The following is a 27,705-nucleotide window of genomic DNA, read 5'->3' as shown; positions in this document are numbered from 1 at the left end:
CAGGGATCCCAGATAACCCATGTGTAGCCTGTGGCAGTTTTAAAAAAATTATGGGAATTCCACACTTGGCTCGAGAGGGTTTCTGAGGCTGTGAGAGTCTTGACAGTGTGGATTTTACATGAGCTATAGGGGCAACCGACGCTTTGTTCAACCCATGTGTTTTTATAATAGGGGATTTGTTGGTCAAAGAGAAAGCAAATAGCTGGGGTGACTTTTCCCGGTTGTGCCTGGAAATCAGTAAAATTAACATAGATAGGAGAGCTGCAACCTTGAGGGGGGCAATCAGCTGTGGCCAGAAGATGGCCTTGTACCTGTGTCTGAGCGTACTTGGTCCAATTCTCTGTCAGGAAAAAACGCCAGGCAAACGGGGATGAAGCCTGCTGTGCTTGGATTTTACAGCTGAAGGCCCGCAAAAGCAAGAGCGTCACAAAGGAGATGGACACCATAATTATGGTTGTTGACGGCACAGGGTGAATTTTAAAGGATTGTCTTTAGTCCGGTCAATTGTCCAGGCTGCGGTTTTCTCTGTGGAGGGCCCGACGAAGTCTGAGAGGGGGTCCACTGGCTTGGCGTGGGTGTAGTGGATCCAGGCAGTGATTCCTTCTACCTTGAGTGCTGTTGGCGTGGTTAGGATCACCTGGAACGGCCCCTTCCACCTTGGTTCTAAGGTTTCTTGTCGGTGTCGCTTGATGAGAACCCAGTCTCCTGGCCGGATCTGGTGTGGAACGGGTGGAGGTCCTGTTTTGTATAGTTCTCTTAGTCTAGGCCAGATTTCTTCATGAATTTTCTGTATGGCTTGTAGGGAAAATAAGAGTTCAACACCATCATCGACATCAGATTTGATGAGATTGTCTTTTAGGTTAGGGACAATAGGGGGAGGTCTGCCATACATTATTTCATAAGGGGTGAGACCTAATCTGTAAGGGGAGTTGCTTGCCCTGAACAGGGAGTAGGGGAGAAGGACTACCCAGTTAGCGCCAGTCTCCATGGTCAATTTAGTTAGGGTCTCCTTTAATGTTCTGTTCATTCTTTCTACCTGTCCTGAGCTTTGGGGGCGATATACACAATGTAATTTCCAGTTTGCCCCGAGAATGGAAGCCAGACCCTGACTTACCTTGGCGATGAAGGCCGGCCCGTTGTCCGACCCTATCATAGCTGGGGAGCCATACCTGGGCAAGATTTCTTCTAGGATTTTCTTGGCTACGACTTGGGCAGTTTCCTTTTTGGTTGGGAAGGCTTCTGTGCATCCTGAAAAAGTATCTACAAAAACTAGTAGGTATTTGTATCCATATTTTCCTGGTTTTATTTCAGTGAAGTCAATTTCCCAATAAGCCCCAGGTCTATTTCCTCTTTGTCTTTTTCCAGTGGTTTGGGGTTGGTTTCCTGCATTATTGAGTTGGCATACTACACAATTTTTAGTCACTTGTTCAACTTTTTTAGAAGCATCTCTGATTTTTAGTTTTGAGTGTCTTATTAAGTCCAATATTCGCCTTGAGCCTAAATGGGTACTATGATGGATTCGTTCTAGTACCCGTTGTCCTCATTTGTCTGGGAGAATAATGTTGTTTTTACAGTCTTTCCACCACTTGTCGTGGATCTGAGCCATAGAGAGCTCGTTTATCCACTGGAGGTCGCTCTCTGAGTACTCCCGGTTAGAGGGTAGCTCTGGGGGCCCCGGGTCAGGCAGCTGAAGGGCTAGGAGCTGTGAAGGGGTTTGAGCCACATTTTTAGCAGTCTGATCAGCCAGGTTATTTCCCCGGAGACCATGTCAGTTATTCTTTGGTGTCCTGGACAGTGGACAATCGCCAATTTTCTGGGTTCCCAGAGGGCAGCTAATAAGGCCAGGATTTCTTTTTTGGTTGTAATGTCTTTTCCTTCTGCCGTGAGGAGCCCTCTTTCCCTATATATTGCTCCATGTATGTGAGTGGTGGCAAAGGCATATCGGCTGTCAGTATGTACCGTTAGTTTTTGGTCTTTCCCCAATTTTAAGGCCTGAGTCAATGCCACCAGTTCAGCCTTTTGGGCCGACGTTCCCGGGGGCAAGGGTTCTGCCCAAATGACTTTGGTTTCTGAGGTTACCGCCGCTCTCGCGTACCTTTGTCCTTGGTGGACGAAACTGCTTCCATCGGTGAACCAGACGAGGTCAGCGTCTGGCAGTGGCCGGTCCTGTAGGTCTTCTCTGACTCCGTGTACCTGGACCAATATCTCGGAGCAGTCGTGGAGTGGGCTCTCCAAGTCCGGATTTGGGAGTAGGGACGCGGGGTTTAGGGCCGTTGGGGGCATGAAAGTTATTCTGAGGGGGTTTAGTAGCAGTCCCTGGTAGTGGGTGAGCCGGGCATTGCTAAGCCACCGATCCGGTGGCTGTCTGAGTACGCCTTCAATGGCAATAGTGACCTGCAATTCTTGGCCCATGGTCAGTTTATCAGCGTCTTTGACCATTAAGGCAGTGGCCGCGGTTACCCGGAGGCAAGGAGGCCACCCAGCAGCCACTGAGTCCAGTTTCTTCGACAAATATGCAACCGGTCTCCGCCAAGGACCTAAATACTGAGTCAATACTGCTTTGGCTACACCCCCGCTTTCGTCCACGTATAGGTGGAATGGCTTGGAGACATCAGGGAGTCCCAACACAGGGCTGATAGCAGAGCAGTTTTGATTTGTTGGAAAGCCAGCTCAGCCTCTTCTGTCCAATTAAAGGGCTGCTGCTCTTTTGTTGCCTGGTATAGTGGTTTAGCCAATTCAGCAAAGCCCGGTATCCAGAGTCTACAGAACCCTGCCGACCCCAAGAACTCTCTTACTTGTCGTGTTGATTGGGGTCTAGGGATACGTAGAACAGTCTCTTTTCGGGCATCCGTCAACCAGCGTTGTCCCCCTTTTAACAGGTATCCTAGGTGGGTTACCTCTGATTTGCAGATCTGAGCCTCTGATTTGCAGATCTGAGCCTCTGATTTGCAGATCTGAGCCTCTGATTTGCAGATCTGAGCCTCTGATTTGCAGATCTGAGCCTCTGATTTGCAGATCTGAGCCTCTGATTTGCAGATCTGAGCCTCTGATTTGCAGATCTGAGCCTTCTTTGCCGAGGCTCGGTAGCCTAGATCTCCCAAAGCCTTTAGGAGGCTTTCGGTTCCTTGTAGGCAGGCCTCTGGGGATTCAGCTGCTATTAAAAGGTCATCAACATACTGTAAAAGAGTGATCTCAGGGTGCTGTCGCCGGTACTCACCCAGATCTTCGTGGAGGGCCTCGTCGAACAGAGTTGGGGAGTTTTTGAATCCCTGTGGTAGCCTGGTCCACGTTAGCTGGCCATTTATGCCCCTCTCGGGATCTGTCCATTTGAATGCAAAAAGTTTCTGACTCTTAGGGGCTAAAGGCAGGCTGAAAAAGGCATCTTTTAAATCCAGGACAGTGTACCACTGTTTTTCAGGGCTTAAGGTGCTTAAGAGGGTGCCTCCGGGTCCATGGGGGTAAACTGTCTAAAGGCTTCCATCAATCCTTCTAGATAGGTAGCTGGGCTTTCTGTTTTTCCCTGTAACATGGAATATACCTTGGCCAAATGGGTGGGCTTGCGAACGGCAGCCTGGAGACCCGCCATTAGAGTCTGGCGATAAACGAGTAGCCTTCGCCTACCTTCTGCCGTGTTGTAGTCCCATGCAGGTCTGGTCAAGGGAAAGGCAGCATTAATGAGGTCAGAGTTAGCGGTAGGTTGGCCGTCATCTCCTGGAACCAGTTTTCTGGCCTCTACCTGTATTCTTTCTCGTTCCTCTGTTGTGAACAAAATTCTGAGGAGTTGTTGACAATCATCCCAGGTTGGTTGATGGATAAACATAACACTGTCTAAAAGAGCTGTTAAATCTTTAGGGTTATCAGAAAACCGAGCATTCTGGGTTTTCCAGTTGTACAGGTCACTAGTGGAGAATGGCCAGTACTGGAGTCTAGGGTTGCCCGTGTCATCGGGGGGTCCTATTTCCCTCAGGGGGAGAGCCACAGTGGAATCAGGGGGGCGCGAGCTTATTTCCCGTTGAGCGCGTCCGCGCGTCCACCCCGCCGGCCCCCCCAGAGTTACTTTCACTTTCGAGGGCCCCGGCTGCAGCAGCAGCTGCTGCTTCCCACTCTTCGAGGTCCCCTGGGGGGGCTGGGGGCTGAGGACCAGGAGGGGGATGATAAGGCGGGGGTTCTAAAAGCAGGGGATCCTGACTGTCTTCTGACACAGGGGGTAGGGGAGCGGACGGTGTTTTTGGCCTACGGGGGTGTTCTGTCGACTGTAGACCAGAGCCCTGCATGGCTCTGGCGTCAGCACAAAAGGAGTTAGCCAAGGGGGTGGGTTTTCCACAAGGTCTTGCCACACCAGGATGTAAGGGATCTGATCAGGATGTCCTGACCGCCCCGGCAGGAAAATTTTTGATTTTACCTTAATGATAATGGGGAGACAGAAGGTCCCCTCAGCTGGCCACCCTACACCGAAGGTGGGCCATTCCGAGCGGCAGAAAGTTACCAATTTCCCTTTTCTGAGTTCTATGCTAAGGTCATGGCCCCTTGCCTTAACATCTTTAAAGTTATTTATAAGAATGGAGAGTGGAGTACTCTGGCTATTACCCATGGTAGTAGAATCCCAGAGATAGAGAAAAGAGAGATATAGAAAAGAGAGATAGAGAAAAGAGTAAAACCAGAAGTATTGTACTCTTTTTTTTTTTTCCTTGCCAAATAGGTCCTGAAAAATGAAAGTAAGTTAAGTAATTAACATAACAATAGTCGCCAGCAGGTCTCAGGTTTAGCTCCCAATCAGAACCAGATGGGCTAATAAATACAGAGCCCCAGACGGGTGCCGGGGGACGTCTCCCACCAGCCCCTGGTGGCTGTCTTATAGCACGTCCGCCAAGACTATGCCGACCACCGATACAGACCCCGCGGAATTTTTCCAGACGACACAGAGACTCAAGCCCGCCGACTTACTGAATCTGCTCACAGTGACGACCTGTTGACCTGGGGTCTGGTGGGCTTAGGGGAATCCCGGACGAGCCCCCAAATGTTGTGCCCGAAGTCGCAAGACCCCAGTAAGTGACCACCAGAGACCAGAGTCAAAGCCAAATAGCCGGGGTCGCTTTATTACGAGTTCGAACCCGGACCTCTCCGCTTTATACAATGGCAGATAAAGAGAGAGGCCCCGGCTGCTGTTTTAGGGTTTCTTTTATAGCGAGGTACAAACAAGTCACAGAGAAACAGTAGTTACAAGCTTATTATTGGTTAACATTTAAAGTTGAACATTCGGCAGTTTCTGGCTGGTTCCTGCCTTTTTCGCAACCTCAAACGGCTGGGGGTTTTCCAGATACGTTGTTTGTGTAAGCCCGGGAGGTGGTCACATGCATGTATGTTGCAACCTCAAACGGCTAGGGGTTTTCTAGATAAGTTGTTTGTGTAAGCCCGGGGGGTGGTCACATGCATGTATGTTTAGAATTTTTCCCTTAGGGGCTTTCTATCTCATGTTGTGTTTTTTATTTCAACAGCAGGATAATCAGTTTTGCTGATCCAGGCTTGCTGATCTGGGATTATGCTTAATGGCTCTTTTCTAAAATGTCCCTGCATTTTCATTTGGAGTTCTGAACTAATCCATTCAGAACCAAGTATTTGAGGTTTAACTACTGCCAAGGAATAATCTGAGCAGTGGGATTTTGCCAGAGCAACCTGGGCAGTAGAGTTTCCAAAGATAAAGTTCTGTTGTTTGCCTGGGTGTGTTTCCATACTTTGCACCTACCTTCAGTTCTTTTTTATGTAAATTAGAAGATTTTGAGTCGCCATTAGACTATTCAAAACAAACGCATGATTTTTCCATTTCAGTGTTTCAGTTGCGCAGGCTGAAGAAGGACTGGGTACATTCAAAGACTTTACTCCTAGTCGGGGAAGATAAAGACATTAAAAGAGACTCAAGCAGGGACAGGTCCATAAGGGACCTCTCAAGTGGTGGCACGAACCTGGTTGGAGTTATCTGGGATGCTTTTTAGAAATTCCATTGCCAGGAATTGATGATGCTAGGAATTCCATCCCAGATTGATGATGTCAAAATTCCTGGGTTTGGGGATGGACGTGGCCATTGAAAACGTCTTTTCCAGTATTTCTAATGTGGAGCCAGAATCGAGAACCCTGCTCTAAAGCCCTTTGTGGCCCTAGAGCCTCTGAGCAAGGCTTATCCAGTATCCCTGCTTTCCAAGGAAGCATCTTCCCCATGTGTGCCTGCACCTCATGGGCAATGTCAATGCCCTAGAAAGCTCTGTGTTTGGGGGCCTAGGCACCTGGGGTTGATTCTTACTCTACCTCTCACTAACTCCATGGCCTTGAACATTTCAGTTGAATTGTGTACATACAGGAACAGTATCTATCATACCTGGTCTGCATTATCAGATGAAAGGAAGTATATAGGTTGTTCTGTGAGCCATAAAGCGACATATGTGTGCAAGTTATTACTGGTACTAAGTTGAACTCCTCAATAACAACTGACAATACTCTCAAATTTTTTTCAGTTTTGTACGCTCCATCTTGTTCTTCCTCTATCCCCACACTTACACACAGCTTTAAAGTGTATTAGTCTTTTCACAGTTTCACCCAGAATTCTTTCTGCTTGTGGTCAAGAATTGCCCTCATCAGAGTTCCAGTAACTTTCACTGCACGGATACGTACTAGGACCTATTTTTTCATGTGTGATTATGGTTAGTCTGGGGGCTCCTGGAGCTTAGGAGCTGTGCCTTATGTATTATTGACGATAGATACTGTGGTGGATACTAAAGATTAAAACAAATAACTATTGGTTTAATGCTTTAATCCATCTTAATGGGAAACAACCACTTCTAGTGTATTATTGCCTCTACAGCAATGAAACTCGTATATCTAAACAATTTTATTGTCTTCAAAATATGATCCTGGGATATTCAGGCACAGCAGTTGGTTAGAGGTCTTGGAGGCCTGAGGGACTTTTGGATTCCATTCCAATCACTTGCCAGAGGGGACGGTTGAATCTACCAGTGATGGCAGTCTGATCCAAACGATGCAAAGTCTTCACTATCCCTGAGGGCAAGAAAACAAGCGGGGTGGCAGAGTGAAGAGCAGCAGTACTGTTGCTTTTTAGCAGCAGTAGAGGAACATACTTGGAAAGCGTACCTGTCTCCGTAGAGACAGGGCCTTGTGGGCCCAAGGAGATACACAATGCAGGGAGGCAGCAAGGAGGCTGGCATGTCCTGGATTGGGTCATGGTTGCAGGATCCAGCAGGCCTGGGAGAGCAAGGCTGTATTGACTCCGCGACAGTCTCTGACATCCCTGATTGGTGGGAATGAGTCTGCCTCCCCAGCACACACACACCACACAAACACACACACACACACTACACATACTACACACACACACACACCACATACACACATACACCACACACACACACCACACACACCCCCACACACATTCCACACACACACACACACCACACACACACTCCACACACACCACACACACATGCACCACACAAACACACACACCACACACTCCACACACACACCACACACACACATACAACACACACACCACACACACACATACACCACACACACACACCACACACACACTCCACACACACACAGACACCACATGCACACCACACACACACATAGACACGCATGCGCGCGCGCGCACACACACACACACACACACACACACACTCCCTCTCTCTGAAGCAGGCCATGGGAGAAGATGTTTTAAGCATTAGAAATATATGCTCCATGGCTTTCTGAACCTTTCTGGAAAACTCAGCAGCTCTTATCTAAGCCCTTTGGGTAATTGTTTAACCTTTTTAAGTAAATTTGGGCCTTGGACTCGGTGTAGCTCTGTCTTTCCCATTTCCTTTCCTCTGGTTTCTAAAAAAGGACTCTGCCCCTGGCCCGCTCGCTGTGCTCACTAGGTGGCTCGCTCTGAGGGTGCTGGGAGCCGGTCTGGCAGGCAGCTTTTAAGGATCTGATGGGATCCGGCAGCCAGACGCAGTGGAGAGGAAGAGTCGAGCAGGTCTCATTTGACCTTCCCAGGGGAGGACTTTTAAAATTACTTATTATTAACGGGAATCTGTCTTCAGTCATGAGATGAGAAGAGGGAATTACAGTCCAAGACATCTTCAGGGCTGGCAGAAATGTGCATTGCCTAGTAAGTTAGAAAGCAAGTGCTCACTTTTCTTCATTTTCCTTCTTTCTTTTTTCTAACGTACACAAGACAGCACCAAATTATTTCAGGTTTGTTTGTTTATTGTTTGCCTTGAATGAAGCCGCTCTTGCTCCTGTTAGGGGTAATTGGAGCTCAGGTTTGCCTGAAATGGGTTTGGGGGAGGGGTGCACTCTTTTCATCTTGGTCCATTCTCAGGCCCCTGTTGTCTCCCAATAAATGACACTGCCTACTTGATGCTTTTTATACCCTGGTGTATTTTCTTTTAAGAAGTGAGCATTGAAGCTGTGATATCCAGGCTGCTCAGCACTGCCTAGCCTAGATCTGTGTATAGCTTTCCTGGTAGAGAAGTTGAGAGAAAGGAACTGTCTGCACCTTGCTCCACTACAGGATAACACTGCAGAGCCTTTAACAAAACCTGCAAGAGCCCAGGGGTGAGGGAAGGTTGTGGGGTGGGGACATGCTGATGCTATTGACACAAACAAAAGCTCCTGTTGTACACGGTTTACTATGTGTCAGATGCCACATTAATTACCTAACACTTCATGTAATTTTCAGACCATTACAATCCCTATTAACAGCCTAGGGGTCCAGGTTTAGAAAAGTTAAACCACTTTCCCTTTGGTCACATGGTTATCATGTGTCAGAGTCTGCATTTGCTCCTAGAAAACCTTTATGCTTCTTTTCAGTTTCATAGTATGTCCCCTCCCCAGATGTAGAGGACAGAGAAAACGTCCAAGTGCCACAAGCAGAAATAAACCAGACACCATCCTTTCTGTTCCCGAAGGTCAGGAAATGTGCATTTCAGTTGAAGGCTGCAGCTGTCTGCTGTCCCAGCTTTAGAGGGAGCTTCCCTCCCCTCACCCTCACCCAAGTGAAGCCAGCTAGTAGCACCTTCTGAGGCTGCAAATGGTGCACGCTGCTAACACTGAGCAACATGACGCCCACCAGGGTCCAACACATTCCCCGGGGCATCACTGGTGCTCATGGCTTTGAACCTGCCCTAAATGTTGTACTGTCCCGTTACTTGACCTCCCATAGCACATATGGAACCTCAAAGGGCCTGCAAACTAAGACAGCGTGAGCCGGTCACTTCTTGGTGAGGACCCAACAATGAGACCTGTGAAGATGAGGGATACCAAAGTATAGAAGGAGGAGAAGTAATTTGTTTAAACCCTAAAATATGTCACTCCATTATCCTCCCTCTCATCCTTATATTCACATTTTAATTTAAGACCATGAACACAGAGAGTGTAGGCCTTGCCACGGATTCATACCCCAGAGAAAACCATGTGACTCGCTTTGACTTGCTGGTCCCTGGAGATACATACTACTTAAATCAAAGCGATGCTGAAGGTCTTGACCTGGCTTCCCAAGAAAGTGCTGATCAATACAATCTTTAGAAATTGGTTCTGAATATTAAACATTTTCAGTGGATCTGAAGATTTATGGCATCTCAATTAACCAAGTTTCCACTGCATAATCAGAATAAAGAATGTTATCAGTGGTTGTTAAGTTTTCTGGCTAGTCCACAGAAGACAATTCAACTCACAATTACCTAAAATGCTATATACCAGCAATGAAGAATAACAGAAAACAACGTTGTTGTAGAAGTAATTACGCAAAAGAGAGAAAAATGAATACGATAATTTTCTATTTATTGTGAATGCCAATGCTGAAGAAAAGTAAGTGTAATTAGAAGAAGATAATATGGAAACACTTCTCAAAGATATTTCTGAATACTTTCTGAAGTTTTGGAGTTCGTTGTATTGTTTCCAGTGCTTACCGTCTGCCTATTCACCCAAAGGATCTTTTTGGAGACCACTTCACATCCAGGCAGCAGGAGAGGTCTAGCCCAAGTGACACTGGCTCCTGTCTACCCTGCTCATGTGCAATTAAACAGTCTATTTTCAGACACATGGCCTGTGTCCCAGTTATCGGGCCATTTTGACTACCCACTGATGCCTCCTGGTCATTGTTTGGAACCTCCTGTGATGCAGAAAAAAGGAGTCACCATCTGTACACCCAGGGAATGGAATAAGTCAGGGGTTTATTAGAGAGGCTGTGCTCACACTGGGATGTTGTCTGTGAGGCACCCTGTGTAAGAGGGAGGAATTACAGAACTGAAATTTGTACCGCCCTGTGCTTTTGTATGCCGTCTCTAAAGATATTCCTCTTACAATTGTCATTTGTATTGCTTCTCCCACGCCTTTTGTTAAATGCATTAATATCTTCTCTCTATCCTGTGTTCTCAGCGTCTAACAGAATACCTAATGCTTAGTAGGTGCTCTGAGTTTTCTGAAAAGATGAATGCTTCTCTTTTATCTCTTATCTCTGTCTCTCTCTCTCTGTTTTTTCTCTCTCTCTCTCTCGCGCACACACACACACACACACACACACACACACACACATATCTCCCTTTTCTAATGAAGATATTCTCACCCATGTTGAATAATTCAAAAGTCACTGAAATTACAACCATAGAGTCTGGCATTTGAATCCTAGTTGAGATGCTAATATTTCCCTAAATAGTTGGCATTTCACTTGTCCTTCCTCTGTCTGCTGGTTATAATTGGAGTATTTGATAATTGTACAATATCATGGAAGCCACAGGCATCAGATTCTGACCATTTGACGGGAGGAATACCTGCTTTCTCCCGTTCACCAAGGTCATGTAATAGAGGCTGGCACATTCTGGAAGAACACCTGCAATTTCAGGGATTGGAAAAGCCAGTGTGAGTCATCTCGAAACACTCCCGAGGGCATCTCGGGATGAAGGGATTCATGGACCCGTCTCCCTGGGTCCTAAAATGCAGCTGCTTCTGTCACAAGCTCTCATGATGAGGTCCCTGAGAATGTATCCGCAGCATGCCTCGTGCTGTCCCTGTGCAGTGGAAGCAGTGGTAGAATGTTCTTGATTATATGCTCTGCTTTAGGATGGGCAAGTCAATGGGTGCTTAGTGAAATGTAAGATAAAGTGTAACCTCTATCAAGAGGTTAAGAACACTGACTTTACAGTCAAAAGGCTCATTTCAAATCCCAACTCTGGTACTTAATGGCTGTATGTGGTTGGACAAGTGACTCAATTTTTCTAAGCCTCAATTTCCTGATTAAAAAAAAAAAATAAGGGCTAGATATCCACTTCACTGGGCTGATGGGAAGCAGTAAATGATATCAAGTTTGTAAAGACTTCAGATTAAAGTCTTACATTGCAGCAAGAGCACAATAAACAGTTGCTATTAAGTTATATATATATATTTATCCATGCAGCACACACACACACACACACACACAAAACCAAATTCACGATTAATCTGTGCAGCATTTATTGGGTACTCACCAGCACTATTCTAGGCAGTGTGGAAATTACAAAGCTAAATTAATTCTAGACTCTTCTCTCTGAGCATTCATGTATGGTGAATATGTGACTATGTTTGTAGAACACAGAGCTCACAAAACAGGAAAGGGGGATGGAGGAAGAGAGATGGATAAAAAGAGAGGGAGAAAGAAAATCTGCTTAAAAGTAAAATGCACCCCATTAGCGTTCACATCAGTGTACTTGGACAAATATATTCGGAACCACCACGTCACTAGGTACAGAACATTTTTGTACCCCAAAAAGTTCCTCCATGCCCCCATTTTTATTGTGGTAAAAATACGTAGAATGGGCCGGGCGCGGTGGCTCAAGCCTGTAATCCCAGCACTTTGGGAGGCCGAGGCGGGCGGATCACGAGGTCAGGAGATCCAGACCATCCTGGCTAATACAGTGAAACCCCGTCTCTACTAAAAATACAAAAAACTAGCCGGGCGAGGTGGCGGCGCCTGTAGTCCCAGCTACTCGGGAGGCTGAGGCAGGAGAATGGCGGGAACCCGGGAGGCGGAGCTTGCAGTGAGCTGAGATCCGGCCACAGCACTCCAGCCTGGGCGACAGAGCGAGACTCGTCTCAAAAAAAAAAAAAAAAAAAGGAGGGCGGAGCAAGATGGCCGAATAGGAACAGCTCCAGTCTCCAACTCCCAGCGCGAGCGACACAGAAGACCGGTGATTTCTGCATTTTCAACTGAGGTACTGGGGTCATCTCTCTAGGGAGTGCCGGACAATCGGTGCGGTCAGCTGCTGCAGCCTGACCAGCGTGAGCTGAAGCAGGGCGAGGCATCGCCTCACCTGGAAGCGCAAGGGGGAAGGAAATCCCTTTTCCTAGCCAGGGGAACTGAGACACACAACACCTGGAAAATCGGGTAACTCCCACCCCAATACTGCGCTTTAAGGAAACAGACACACCAGGAGAATATATCCCACACCTGGCCGGGAGGGTCCCACGCCCACGGAGCCTCCCTCACAGCTAACACAGCCGTCTGCGGCGATCTATCCGCAAGGCAGCAGCGAGGCTGGGGGAGGGGCGCCCGCCATTGCTGAGGCTTAAGTAGGTAAACAAAGCCGCTGGGAAGCTCGAACTGGGTGGAGCTCACAGCAGCCCAAGGAAGCCTGCCTGTCTCTGTAGACTCTACCGCTGCGGACAGCGCACAGCTGCAGTCCATTAGGGGAAAGAGCGGGGCGCTGCAGACCCGAACGACCTGTCTGACAGCTTTGGGGAGAGCCGTGGATCTCCTAACGCGGAGGTTGAGATCTGAGAACGGACAGACTGCCTGCTCAGGTGGGTCCCTGACCCCTGAGTAGCCTAGCTGGGAGACATCCCCCACTAGGGGCAGTCTGATACCCCACACCTCACAGGGTGGCGTCACCCCTGAGAGGAAACTTCCAAAGAAAGAATCAGACAGGTACACTCGCTGTTCAGCAATATTCTATCTTCGGCAACCTCTGCTGCTGATACCCAGGCAAACAGGGTCTGGAGTGGACCTCAAGCAATCTCTAACAGACCAACAGACAGTCCTTCTGACTGTCAGACGGAAAACTATCAAACAGGAAGGACACCTATACCAAAACCCCATCAGTACGTCACCATCATCAAAGTCCAGAGACAGATAAAACCACAAAGATGGGGAAGAAGCAGGGCAGAAAAGCTGGAAATTCAAAAAATAAGAGCGCATCTCCCCCTGCAAAGGAGCGCAGCCCATCGCCAGCAACGGATCAAAGCTGGTCAGAGAATGACTTTGACGAGATGAGAGAAGAAGGCTTCAGTCCATCAAACCTCTCAGAGCTAAAGGAGGAATTACGTACCCAGCGCAAAGAAACTAAAAATCTTGAAAAAAAAGTGGAAGAATTGACAGCTAGACTAATTAATGCAGAGAAGATCATAAACGAAATGACAGAGATGAAAACCATGACACGAGAAATACGTGACAAATGCACAAGCTTCGGTAACCGACTCGATCAACTGGAGGAAAGAGTATCAGCGATTGAGGATCAAATGAATGAATGAAGCGAGAAGAGAAAACCAAAAGAAAAAAGAAGAAAAAGAAATGAACAAAGCCTGCAAGAAGTATGGGATTATGTAAAAAGACCAAATCTACGTCTGATTGGGGTGCCTGAAAGTGAGGGGGAAAATGGAACCAAGTTGGAAAACACTCTTCAGGATATCATCCAGGAGAACTTCCCCAACCTAGTAGGGCAGGCCAACATTCAAATTCAGGAAATACAGAGAACGCCACAAAGATACTCCTCCAGAAGAGCAACTCCAAGACACATAATTGCCAGATTCACCAAAGTTGAAATGAAGGAAAAAATCTTAAGGGCAGCCAGAGAGAAAGGTCGGGTTACCCACAAAGGGAAGCCCATCAGAATAACAGCAGACCTCTCGGCAGAAACTCTACAAGCCAGAAGAGAGTGGGGGCCAATATTCAACGTTCTTAAAGAAAAGAATTTTCAACCCAGAATTTCATATCCAGCCAAACTAAGCTTCATCAGTGAAGGAGAAATAAAATCCTTTACAGATAAGCAAATGCTTAGAGATTTTGTCACCACCAGGCCTGCCTTACAAGAGACCCTGAAGGAAGCCCTAAACATGGAAAGGAACAACCGGTACCAGCCATTGCAAAAACATGCCAAAATGTAAAGACCATCGAGGCTAGGAAGAAACTGCATCAACTAACGAGCAAAATAACCAGTTAATATCATAATGACAGGATCAAGTTCACACATAACAATATTAACCTTAAATGTCAATGGACTAAATGCTCCAATTAAAAGACACAGACTGGCAAACTGGATCAAGAGTCAAGACCCATCAGTCTGCTGTATTCAGGAGACCCATCTCACATGCAGAGACATACATAGGCTCAAAATAAAGGGATGGAGGAAGATCTACCAAGCAAATGGAGAACAAAAAAAAGCAGGGGTTGCAATCCTAGTCTCTGATAAAACAGACTTTAAACCATCAAAGATCAAAAGAGACAAAGAAGGCCATTACATCATGGTAAAGGGATCAATTCAACAGGAAGAGCTAACTCTCCTAAATATATATGCACCCAATACAGGAGCACCCAGATTCATAAAGCAAGTCCTTAGAGACCTACAAAGAGACTTAGACTCCCATACAATAATAATGGGAGACTTCAACACTCCACTGTCAACATTAGACAGATCAACGAGACAGAAAGTTAACAAGGATATCCAGGAATTGAACTCATCTCTGCACCAAGCGGACCTAATAGACATCTATAGAACTCTCCACCCCAAATCAACAGAATATACATTCTTCTCAGCACCACATCGCACTTATTCCAAAATTGACCACATAATTGGAAGTAAAGCACTCCTCAGCAAATGTACAAGAACTGAAATTATAACAAACTGTCTCTCAGACCACAGTGCAATCAAACTAGAACTCAGGACTAAGAAACTCAATCAAAACCGCTCAACTACATGGAAACTGAACAACCTGCTCCTGAATGACTACTGGGTACATAACGAAATGAAAGCAGAAATAAAGATGTTCTTTGAAACCAATGAGAACAAAGATACAACATACCAGAATCTCTGGGACACATTTAAAGCAGTGTGTAGAGGGAAATTTATAGCACTAAATGCCCACAAGAGAAAGCAGGAGAGATCTAAAATTGACACTCTAACATCACAATTAAAAGAACTAGAGAGGCAAGAGCAAACACATTCAAAAGCTAGCAGAAGGCAAGAAATAACTAAGATCAGAGCAGAACTGAAGGAGATAGAGACACAAAAACCCTCCAAAAAATCAATGAATCCAGGAGTTGGTTTTTTGAAAAGATAAACAAAATTGACAGACCGCTAGCTAGACTAATAAAGAAGAAAAGAGAGAAGAATCAAATAGACGCAATAAAAAATGATAAAGGGGATATCACCACCGACCCCACAGAAATACAAACAACCATCAGAGAATACTATAAATGCCTCTACGCAAATCAACTAGAAAATCTAGAAGAAATGGATAATTTCCTGGACACTTACACTCTCCCAAGACTAAACCAGGAAGAAGTTGAATCCCTGAATAGACCAATAGCAGGCTCTGAAATTGAGGCAACAATTAATAGCCTACCCACCAAAAAAAGTCCAGGACCAGATGGATTCACAGCTGAATTCTACCAGAGGTACAAGGAGGAGCTGGTACCATTCCTTCTGAAACTATTTCAATCAATAGAAAAAGAGGGAATCCTCCCTAACTCTTTTTATGAGGCCAACATCATCCTGATACCAAAGCCTGGCAGAGACACAACAAAAAAAGAGAATTTTAGACCAATATCCCTGATGAACATCGATGCAAAAATCCTCAATAAAATACTGGCAAACCGGATTCAGCAGCACATCAAAAAGCTTATCCACCATGATCAAGTGGGCTTCATCCCTGGGATGCAAGGCTGGTTCAACATTCGCAAATCAATAAACGTAATCCAGCATATAAACAGAACCAAAGACAAGAACCACATGATTATCTCAATAGATGCAGAAAAGGCTTTTGACAAAATTCAACAGCCCTTTATGCTAAAAACGCTCAATAAATTTGGTATTGATGGAACGTACCTCAAAATAATAAGAGCTATTTATGACAAACCCACAGCTAATATCATACTGAATGGGCAAAAACTGGAAAAATTCCCTTTGAAAACTGGCACAAGACAGGGATGCCCTCTCTCACCACTCCTATTCAACATAGTGTTGGAAGTTCTGGCTAGGGCAATCAGGCAAGAGAAAGAAATCAAGGGTATCCAGTTAGGAAAAGAAGAAGTCAAATTGTCCCTGTTTGCAGATGACATAATTGTATATTTAGAAAACCCCATCGTCTCAGCCCAAAATCTCCTTAAGCTGATAAGCAACTTCAGCAAAGTCTCAGGATACAAAATTAATGTGCAAAAATCACAAGCATTCTTATACACCAGTAACAGACAAGCAGAGAGCCAAATCAGGAATGAACTTCCATTCACAGTTGCTTCAAAGAGAATAAAATACCTAGGAATCCAGCTTACAAGGGATGTAAAGGACCTCTTCAAGGAGAACTACAAACCACTGCTCAGTGAAATCAAAGAGGACACAAACAAATGGAAGAACATACCATGCTCATGGACAGGAAGAATCAATATCGTGAAAATGGCCATACTGCCCAAGGTGATTTACAGATTCAATGCCATCCCCATCAAGCTACCAATGACTTTCTTCACAGAATTGGAAAAAACGGCTTTAAAGTTCATATGGAACCAAAAAAGAGCCCGCATTGCCAAGACAATCCTAAGTCAAAAGGACAAAGCTGGAGGCGTCACGCTACCTGACTTCAAACTATACTACAAGGCTACAGTAACCAAAACAGCATGGTACTGGTACCACAACAGAGATATAGACCAATGGAACAGAACAGAGTCCTCAGAAATAATACCACACATCTACAGCCATCTGATCTTTGACAAACCTGAGAGAAACAAGAAATGGGGAAAGGATTCCCTATTTAATAAATGGTGCTGGGAAAATTGGCTAGCCATAAGTAGAAAGCTGAAACTGGATCCTTACCTTACCCCTTATACAAAAATTAATTCAAGATGGATTAGAGACTTAAATGTTAGACCTAATACCATAAAAACCCTAGAAGAAAATCTAGGTAGTACCATTCAGGACATAGGCATGGGCAAGGACTTCATGTCTAAAACACCAAAAGCAACGGCAGCAAAAGCAAAAATTGACACATGGGATCTAATTAAACTAAAGAGCTTTTGCACAGCTAAAGAAACTACCATCAGAGTGAACAGGCAACCTACAGAATGGGAAAAAATTTTTGCAACCTACTCATCTGACAAAGGGCTAATATCCAGAATCTACAAAGAACTCAAACAAATATACAAGAAAAAAACAAACAACCCATCAAAAAGTGGGGAAAGGATATGAACAGACATTTCTCAAAAGAAGACATCCATACAGCCAACAGACACATGAAAAAATGCTCATCATCACTCGCCATCAGAGAAATGCAAATCAAAACTACAATGAGATACCATCTCACACCAGTTAGAATGGCAATCATTAAGAAGTCAGGAAACAACAGGTGTTGGAGAGGATGTGGAGAAATAGGAACACTTTTACACTGTTGGTGGGATTGTAAACTAGTTCAACCATTATGGAAAACAGTATGGCGATTCCTCAAGGATCTAGAACTAGATGTACCATATGACCCAGCCATCCCACTACTGGGTATATACCCAAAGGATTATAAATTACTCTACTACAAAGACACATGCACACGTATGTTTATTGCGGCACTATTCACAATAGCAAAGACTTGGAATCAACCCAAATGTCCATCTGTGACAGACTGGATTAAGAAAATGTGGCACATATACACCATGGAATACTATGCAGCCATCAAAAAGGATGAGTTTGCGTCCTTTGTAGGGACATGGATGCAGCTGGAAACCATCATTCTTAGCAAACTATCACAAGAAGAGAAAACCAAACACCACATGTTCTCACTCATAGGTGGGAACTGAACAATGAGATCACTTGGACTCGGGAAGGGGAACATCACACACTGGGGCCTATCATGGGGAGGGGGGAGGAGGGAGGGATTGCATTGGGGAGTTATACATGATATAAACGTCATGCACATGTACCCTAGAACTTAAAGTATAATAAAAAAAAAAAAAAAAAAAAAAAAAATACGTAGAATGTATCATGTAAACCAATTTTAAATATACAGTTCGGTGGCATTAAGTATGTTCACGCTGCTGTGCCACCGTCCCCGCCGCCCGCCGCGCCACCGTCCCCGCCGCCCGCCGCGCCACCGTCCCCGCCGCCCCTCTCCAGAACTTATTTCTTCTTCCTAAACTGAAACTCGGAATCCATTAAACAATAACTCCCCATTCTTCCCTCCCCCCAGCTTCTGGAAACTATTATTCTATTACTATTCTATTCTACTACTTTTCCTTTTGTCTCTATGTTTTGACAGCACTAGGTACCTCAGATAAGTGGTATTTTATAGTATTGGTCCTTTTGTAACTAGCTCACTTAAGTTCTTTATACACACGGTCTTTAAGGTTCATCCATGCTGTAGCATGGGCCAGAATTTCTTTCTTTCTTAAGGCTGTTCTGTTGCGTGTATAGGCCGCATTTGTTTATTCATTCATCCTTTGAGGGACACTTGGATTGCATTCACTCGTGTGAATAATGCTGCTGTGAACATAGGTGTACAAATATCTGCTTGAATCCCAGCTTTGAATTCTTTTGGTATATGCCCAGAAGTGGAATTGCTGGATCACATGGTAATTGTATGTTTAATTTTTTTGAGGAAACACCACACAGTTTTCATAGTGGTAGAGTCATTTTATATTCTCACCAACAATACAGAAGAGTTCCAACTTCTCCACCTTCTTGCCAACACTTACTTTCTGTTTCTATTATTTTCATTAATAGTGACTTTAATGGCTGAGAAGTGGCATCTCACTGTGATTTTGACTTGCATTTCCCTATTGACTAGTGATGTTGATATGCTTATTGACCATTTGTATATCCTTCTTGGGAGAAATGTCTATTCAAGTTGATTGCCCATTTTTAAACTGGATTGTTTCTTTGTTTTCAACTGTTGGAGTTTTATATATTCTAGATATTGACCCTTATCAGATATATGACTCACAAATATTTCCTCCCATTCTATGGATTGCCTTATTACTCTTTTGATAGTATCTTTTGATGAAGAAAAGTTTAACATTTTACTGTAGTTCAGTTTATCTTTTCTGGTGTTTTCCTTTTGTTTTCTGTGCTTTTGGTATCAGATCTGGTATAGAAGATTTGGTATTTGGTATACCAGATTTGCTATACCAAATCTATACCAGATTTGGTATAGAAGGCACTGACAAATCTGATCTCATGAAGCTTTTTTCCTATCTTAAATTTTTTTAATAGTTTTAGCTCTTATGTTTAAGCCTGTGATCCATTTTGAGGGTTTTTGGTTTTTAATATGGTGTAATATGAGTCCAACTTCATTCTTTTGTATGTCAATATCCAGTTTTTTCAGCACCATTTGTTGAAAAGACTGTCCTCTCCCCACTGAATGGTCTTGGTATCCTTGTTAAAAGTAATTTGAGCATGTATTCAAGGGTTTATTTCTGGGCTCTCTCTTTAATTCCGTTGGTCTGTATGTCTGTCGTTATGCCAGGGCCACACCATTTTGATTACAGTAGCTTTGTGGTATATTTTGGAAGCCAGGAAGATTGAGACCACTAACTTTGTTTATATTTTTCAAGATTGTTTTGGCTATTTCCAGTCTCTTGAAATTTCATATAAATTTTAGGATTGACTTTTCTATTTCTGCAATGGAATGGGTCGATTGCTTTGGATTGAATTAACTATATTAAGTCTACCAATTCATAAACTCAGCATGTCTTTTCACTTACTTTTGTGCTCTTTAATTTATTTCAACAATGTTTTGAGTTTCAGTGTACATACGACTTGTCCACCTTCTTAGTTAAGTTTTGATGCTATTGGAAATAAATTTATTTTCTTTATGTTTTCAGATTGTTTATTGTCAGTTTATAGAAATGCAATTGATTTTTGTGCTGATTTTGTATTCTACAATGTAATTTGTTTATTAGTTCTAATTTTTGTGCATGTTTATGGAATCTTCAGAGTTTTCTACACATAAGATTATACCACCTGTGAACAGAGATAGATTTCCCATTTCCTTTCCTTTTTTGATGGTTTTATCATCTTTATTTTTATTTTTATTTTTTGAGACAGGGCGCCACACTGTCTCACTCTGTCACAGAGGCTGGAGTGTAGTGACACAATCATGGCTCACTGTAGCCTCAACCTTTCAGGTTCATGTAATTCTCCCACCCCATCCTTTCAAGTAACTGGGACCACAGGTGCAGGCCACCACATCAGGCTAATTTTTGTATTTTTTGTAGAGACAGGGTTTTACCATGTTCTACAGACTGGTCTCAAACTCCTGGGCTCAAGCTATCTGCCTGCTTTGGGATCCCGTAGTACTGGGATTATAGGTGTGAGCCACTGCACCCAGCCTATCTTTTTCTTTATTGCTTCAGGTAGAATGCCCAGTGCTATATTGAGTAGAAGTGATAGAAGCAGACACTCTTGCTTTGGTTCTAATGTTAGAAGAAAAACTTTCCGTCTTTTCTCATTTAGTATGTTGAGTATGTTTTAGCAGTGGGATTTGTTACATAATTTCTTTCTATTCCTGGTTTATTATTTTTTATATTAAATGGTGTTAAATTTTGTCAAATGCATTTTCTGTATCAATTGAGATGGTCATGTGTTGTTTTGTTTTTTCCTTCAGCTGGTTAATGTGGTATATTCATTGATTGACTTCCATATGTTGAAACATCCTTGCATTGCAGAAATAAATCTCACTTGGTTATGAGTATAATTCTTTTAATATGCTTTGAATTCACTTTGCTGACATTTTGTGAAAGATTTTTGCATTAATTTTTACAAGGGACATTGGACTAGTATTGTTTTTTTTGTTGTTGTTGTTGTTGTTGTTTTGATAATGTCTTTGTCTGATTTTGTTATCAAAATAATGTTGCCTGATAGAGTGAGTTTGGAAGTGTTCTCTCCTCTTGAATTTTTTGGGAGAGTCATAGGAAAACTGTTAATTCTCCTATAAATGTTTGATAAAATTCACCAGTGGTGCTATCTGGTCATGGGCTTTTCTTTTTTGGGAGGTTCAGATTTTCAATTTCTTTGTGATTCAGTCTTGACAGACTCTGTCTTTCTAGAAATTTGGCCATTTTATCTACGTTAATCAATTTGTTGGCACGTACTTGTTCACAGTACTCTTTTATAATTCATTTTATTTCTATAAATGTAGTTATACCATGCCCTTTTAATTTTTGATTTTAGTTATTTGAATTTTATTTTTTTCTTAGCCAATCTAGCTAAAGTTTTGCCCATTTTGTTATCATTTTAAGGAAAAATCGCATGATTTCACTGATTTTTTTCTATTTTTCCCATTCTCTATTTTGTTTATCTTTCCTATAATTTTTATTAGTTTCTTTCTTCTGCTAGTTTTGTGTTTAGTTTGTTTTTCTTTTTTTTTAGTTCCTTAAGGCTTAAAATTAGAATGTTGGGTGTTTTTTTTTTTTTTCTTTTTCGTTGTAAGTGTTTAGTGCTATGAATTTCTATCCTAATGCTGCTTGTATTGCATCCTATAACTTTTGGTATGTTATGTCTTCATTTTCATTTGTCACAAGATTGTTATAAAAATTCTGAGTTTTTTTTGTTCATTGATTTTGTGTTAATTTACACATATTTGTGGATTTCCAGTTTTCCTTATGCTGTTGTTTTCCAGTTTTATTTCATTCTAATTAGAATAGATACTTGATATGATTTCTGTCTTTTTAAATTTACTAATACTTATATTTTGCCTTAACATGATCTATCCTGAAGAATGTTTTATGTCCACTTGAGAAAAATGTGTTTTCTGCCTTTGCTGGGTGGAGTGTTCTGTATACTTCTGTTATGTCTAATTGGTCTGTAGTGTTGTTCAAGTTCTTTATTTCCTTATTGATCTTATGTCTGTTTGTTATATCTATTATTGAAAGCGGAGTGCTAATGTCTCCTACTAGTCTTGTAGAGCAATTTCTCTGTTTAATTCTGTCAGCGTTAGTTTTATATATTCAGATGCTCTGCTATTTGGTATATATGTTTATATTTTTTGTATCTTGTTGGCAAATTAACCTCTTTATTATTACAAAACATCATGTGTTTTTTGTGAGAGTTTTGACTTAAAGTCTATTTTGTGTGATATCCCATAGCCACCTCTGGTCTCTTTTGTTTACTATTTGTAGAGCAAATGCTTTTTCAACCTTTCACTTTTGAACTATGTGTGCATTTAAATCTTAACTGGGTGTCTTGGGTACAGCATATAGTTGGATGCTGTTTTTTAATCCATTCTGCCAATCTGTGTTTTTAGATTGTGGCGTTTAATCCATTTACATTTAAAGTAATTGATGATAAAGTAATCACTGACTTACTATGCTGTTTTGTTATATATTTTTTTCTGTACACTTTACAAGTTTTTTTGTTCCTCATTTCCTCCTTTACTGCCTTCCTTTGTGTTTACTTTATTTTTTATTTTTTGGTAGGGATGCATTTTGATTTATTCTCATTCTGTGTATGTTCTATAGGTATTTTCTTTATGATATATCCCCATGTTTTGCACATAGGGCTTATATACAATATCCTGAGGTTAGAAAAGACTATTTTAAATTGATAACAACTTAAGTTACATACAAAAACTCTACTCCTTGACAGCTTGGATCCCACTATATGTTACTGATATCACAAATTATTGGTTTATACATTGTGTACCCAAGAACATGGATTTATTATTATGTATAGTTTTATCTTTTAAATCCTATGAAAGAATAAAATTGGAGTTATAAACTAAAATGACAATAATACAGGTTTTTTTTGGCATGTGTCCATATATTATATTTACCAGATAACTTTGTATTTTCATACAAATTTGAATTATTTTCCAGCTTGCTTTTGTTTCAACTTGAAGGGCTCTCTTTTCACATTTCTTGAAGTGCAGGTCTAGTGATAATGAATTCCCTCAGCTTTTGTTTATATGGGGATGTCTTAATTTCTTTCTCATTTTTGAAGGACAGTTTTGCTGGATATGGATTTATTAGGTGACAGATTTCTTTGTTTGATTTTGATTTTTCCTTTTAGCACATTAAGTATAAAATCCACTGCCTTCTGGGAGGCAAGGTTTCTGCTGAGAAATTCAGTGATGATCTTGTTGAGAATCTCTTGTAAATGATGAATTAGTTTCTTGCTACTTTCAAGATTCTCAGTTTCTCTTTGGTCTTTGACATTTTATTGTAACATATTTCAGTGTGGGTAACTTTGGGTTTATCCTACTTAAAGTTCATTGAGCTTCTTATATGTATATGTCCATTTCTTTCTTCAACTTTGGAACATTCCAGTAGTTATATATTCAAATAAACTCTCTTCCCTTTTCTCTATTTCTTTTCCTGGAACTCTCATAATGCATATATTGGTCTACTTTGTGGTGTTTCTTAAGTCCCTTAGGCTTTATTCCCATTTCTTCTTTCTTTAATCTTCAGACTCAATAATTTCAAATGATCCATCTTCAAGTTCACTGATTGTTTTTTCTGCTTGTTCAAGTCTGATGTATTTTTCAGCTCCAGAATTTGTGTTTGGTTGTTTTCTTCCTCTTTTTTTATTATTTCATTCCTTTATTCATAGTCTAATTTTATTCATATATTGTTTGCATGATTACTTTTTATTCTTTGTTAAGTTTTTCTTTAGCTCTTTGAGCATATGTAAGGCAGTTTTTATAAAGTCTTTTCAGGTAAGTTTAAAGTCTTTGTTTCTTCAGGAACATCTTATGGAGATTTATTTTTTTTTCCTTTGAATGGGACATATTTTACTGTTTCTTTGTATGCCTAGTGACCTTTTGTTGAAAATTTGGCATTTGAAAAAACAATCACCTCTTCAAGTCTTTGTAAACTGCCTCCATGCAAAGGAAGACCTTCACTAATCAGCAAGATGTGAAGGCTTAAGTTCTTAGGCCTTTTCTGGGCATATGCCTTTCCTGGTCTTGTGTGCATCCTTTTTTTCCATTCCTCTGTATACATGGCTATTTTTAAATGTCTCAATTTCTCAAAGAGTCTCACCACAATTTCTTCTCAGAGGCCTTAAATGTTCTTTTATTTTTTTCTCTGCAAGTAATCTCTTGCCCCAGGAAGCTGCAAGTATGCTGTCCTGATGCATACCACAGCCTCCCCTTGCCTGAGATCCAAGCTGCTTTTGGTGTCTGGACTCTGAGGTCATCACCACAGAGATCGATACAGACCATGCCTCTGACATCTTTAGAGTTACAATCTAGGGTGGAAAGACAGGTAATAAACAAGGTAAATGCATCTAAACACACTATCATGTTACACAGTGATGAGTGCTCTGAAGAGTAACAGAGTAGGGTAAATGAGTTCAGAGGGACAAGGGTCTCTATATTCTTGCCATGGTGGTCAGGAACCATGTGTCTGATGATGGTGATATTTGAGCAGAAAGCTGATGAAAGTGCAAAAGTGAGCTATGCAAACACCTAGTGGAAGTGTTCCAGGGAAAGGGATGGTAAGGGAATAGGGCTTATGGCAAATGTGTGCTCACTGTGCTCTAAGAACAGCAAGGAGAGGCTGGGCCGGAGTAAGCAAGAGAATGAGTGGTAGGGAATAACACGGAGTCGTGGACAGATACTTCTGCCTTCAGATCTGACATGTAAGGAGCTTGGGGGCTGGTTCTCCATCCTCACAACAAGAAAAGCTCTCAACACACTGAAAATAAACAATTCTTCTCAGATCCGTCAGAGAATTGAAGTCGTAGCACAGGCCACTACCTTATAAACTGGGAGATAGGTAAATACAGAGATTCACTGTTTATTTTAGGCAGAAACCACCCAGAAACTACCCCTGGAGTCAGATTCTTCTAAGAACTTTAAAAAGACCATTGACTGATTGCTGAAAACTAGATGTAGACTAACTTGAAATGTAAACCTTTTGAATAAGTCCCTGCGGAGTCCCCACACTTTCGTGGGTTTTCCTTCCAGAAACCCTACTAGGTTCTCAGGGTGAAAAGGCATAGGTAGGGAGCCAGGTAACCATTTGGAAACATTCCCAGAGGATTCTGTTCTTCTTAACAAAAGCTTATTCTTGAAAGAAACTATTTTCTCACAGCCTAATTACATTTTTTTTTTTTTTTAACTAGAACCTATCCCACTACAGGATGGGAAATACCCTACTTTACCCCACACTAGCTAAAAGCCAAAAAGCAAAGTTTGAAGAGACAGAGAAAATATCAGAGCAAGACTCAGATATGGCAGGGATGTTTGAGCTATCACACTGGAGGTTTGAAATTACTATGCTTGATATGCTAAATGAATAATGGAGAAAATGGACAAGATGCAAGAAGTGATGAATAATGTAAGCAGAGAGATGGAAATTCTAAGAAAGAATCCAAAGGAGTGCTAGAAAGAAAATATTGTTACAGAAATGAAGAATGGGCTCATTTGATGGGCTCTTTGGTGGACTGGACACAGCTGAGGAGAGAAACAGTCAGCTGGAAAATATGCCAGTGGAAACCTTTGAAACTGAAAAGCAAAGGGAAAGACTTAAGAAAACAGAACAGAAAATGTAAGAACTGCGGGATTGTAACTGTGGGATGCAACGTATGTGTAATGAGAATATCAGAAACAAAAGAAAGAGAGAAAGAAACAGAGGAGATATGTGTAGAAATAATGACTGAGAATATCCCAAGATTAATGCCAGACACCAAACCACAGATCCAGGAATGCTCAGAGAACACTAAGCAGGATAATGGCAAACAAACGGACACACAAACATAAAAGCCTATACTTAAGCATACGATTTTCAAACGGAAAAATTTCAAATGCAAAGAGAATTATTTGGAAGATACTAGCAGGGAAAAACACCTTGTTTATGGAGGAGCAAGGATAAGAATTATACTGAATTTTTCTTTAGAAACCAAGCAAGCAAGAAAAGAGCAAGGTGAAATATTTAAAGCATTGCAAGAAAAAAATCATCAAAGTAGATAAAGACTTTCTCAGACAAACAAAAATTGATCAGATTTGTCTTCAATAGACTTGCTTTGCAAGAAATGTTAAAAGTTCTTTAAGCCTGGTGCAGTGGTGTACACCTGTATTCCCAACAATTTAGAAGGCTGAGGCAGGGAGGATCATTTGAGCCCAGGAATTTGAGTCCAGTCCGAGCAAGAACAGAGCCCTAGACCCCATTTCAAGAAAAAGAAGAGGAGGAGGAGGAGATAATTAACTGAAGCTAGTTCTGATAATGCTGCACCCCACTCCGTCCTCCATGTCCCAAGCATTTATAGGTGTAGCTGACTCTTTAGTAATCAAATTATGTGTTCATCGTCACTTCCTTTTTTCTCTCTGTCCCTCCTCACATACACACACAAACATACTTTTTTTTCCTCAGTTGATGTTAGTTTCTTGAGGGCAGGAATAAGATTTCGATTTAATTAGGGGCCGGGCGCTGTGGCTCACGCCTGTAATCTCAGCACTTTGGGAGGCTGAGGCAGGTGGATCACCTGAGGTCAGGAGTTCGAGACCAGCCTGACCAACATGGAGAAACCAAAATACAAAATTGCTAAAAATACAAAATTAACTGGGTATGGTGGTGCAAGCCTGTAATCCTAGCTCATCAGGAGGCTGAGGCAGGAGAATCGCTTGAACCCGGGAGGTGGAGGTTGTGGTGAGCCAATATCGTGCCATTGTACTCTAGCCTGGGCAACAAGAGTGAGACTCTATCTCAAAAAAAAAAAAAAAATTCCATTTAATTGTATCCAAGTAAGTTCTGTGATACTTTGCAGGACATGTTAATAATGTCTGTTTGACAGAGGCAGGTAGATTGAACCTATCGTTAGCCCTACTTCTTCCCAGTTGTGTAAGTAGGTACAATCAGACATGTTTATATTTGTGACCATAACAAAAATTGAAATAATAGTGAACATAAACAACTTTTCTTTGTGTGGTAATTTGCAATTTACTCTTTCTTCCTGAAAAGTTTTTTCTCAACCTCTTTCTATATATGACAGGTCTTACTCATCTTTCAGATCTCTCTCAAATGCTACTTCCAGTTTAGTATTTTCTGATTTTCCTGTCACCTTTATCTCAATGGTTTATAGGCCTTCCAAGCCTGGCTGGGCATCTTAGTAATCCAGGAAGATGTTTTAGAATACAGATTCCTGTACCCAGCCCCAGATATACAGAATCAGGAATGCTTAGGTACAAATCATCGAGTCCAATTCTCATGCAAGCAAAACTAGTTTGGTGCACTATTTTTTTGGAAAAAATAACGTGTCTGACCTTCTTAGTGTTTTCTGTTTACCAGAGCATGCAGGGGGAAGGAACTAGTTCTCTTCTCATACCCCCAGAACGTATATACTGTTAACTGTAACATGCTCTTGCAAGTTATCTGGCCATATTATTATTAGTATTTTTTTTGAGACAGGGTCTCCGTCTGTTGCCCAGGCCGGAGTGAGTAGTGCAATCGTGGCTCACTGCAGCCTTGACATCCCAGGCTCACGT

At 42.2% G+C, this 27,705-nt stretch overlaps 1 protein-coding gene and 1 long non-coding RNA gene across 3 annotated transcripts in view; one reads left to right on the top strand and one right to left on the bottom strand.

The window, feature by feature from the left end:
- The window catches only part of OPCML (opioid binding protein/cell adhesion molecule like), a 560,135-nt gene that overhangs the window by 6,235 nt on the left and 526,195 nt on the right, over nt 1-27,705 (top strand). The gene's annotated exons all lie outside the window — the stretch shown is intronic.
- On the bottom strand, nt 6,855-10,029 carry LOC117080131. The gene is made up of 3 exons (XR_004435728.1): nt 9,969-10,029; nt 7,141-7,251; nt 6,855-7,047 (listed from the first exon to the last, which is right to left on the bottom strand). It is a non-coding gene; the product is annotated as an uncharacterized LOC117080131 (long non-coding RNA).

The sequence above is a fragment of the Trachypithecus francoisi genome, unplaced genomic scaffold, assembly GCF_009764315.1.
Source record: "Trachypithecus francoisi isolate TF-2019V2 unplaced genomic scaffold, Tfra_2.0 Lachesis_group8, whole genome shotgun sequence".
NCBI lineage: Eukaryota > Metazoa > Chordata > Mammalia > Primates > Cercopithecidae > Trachypithecus > Trachypithecus francoisi.
This window is presented reverse-complemented; position numbering and strand designations above follow the sequence as displayed.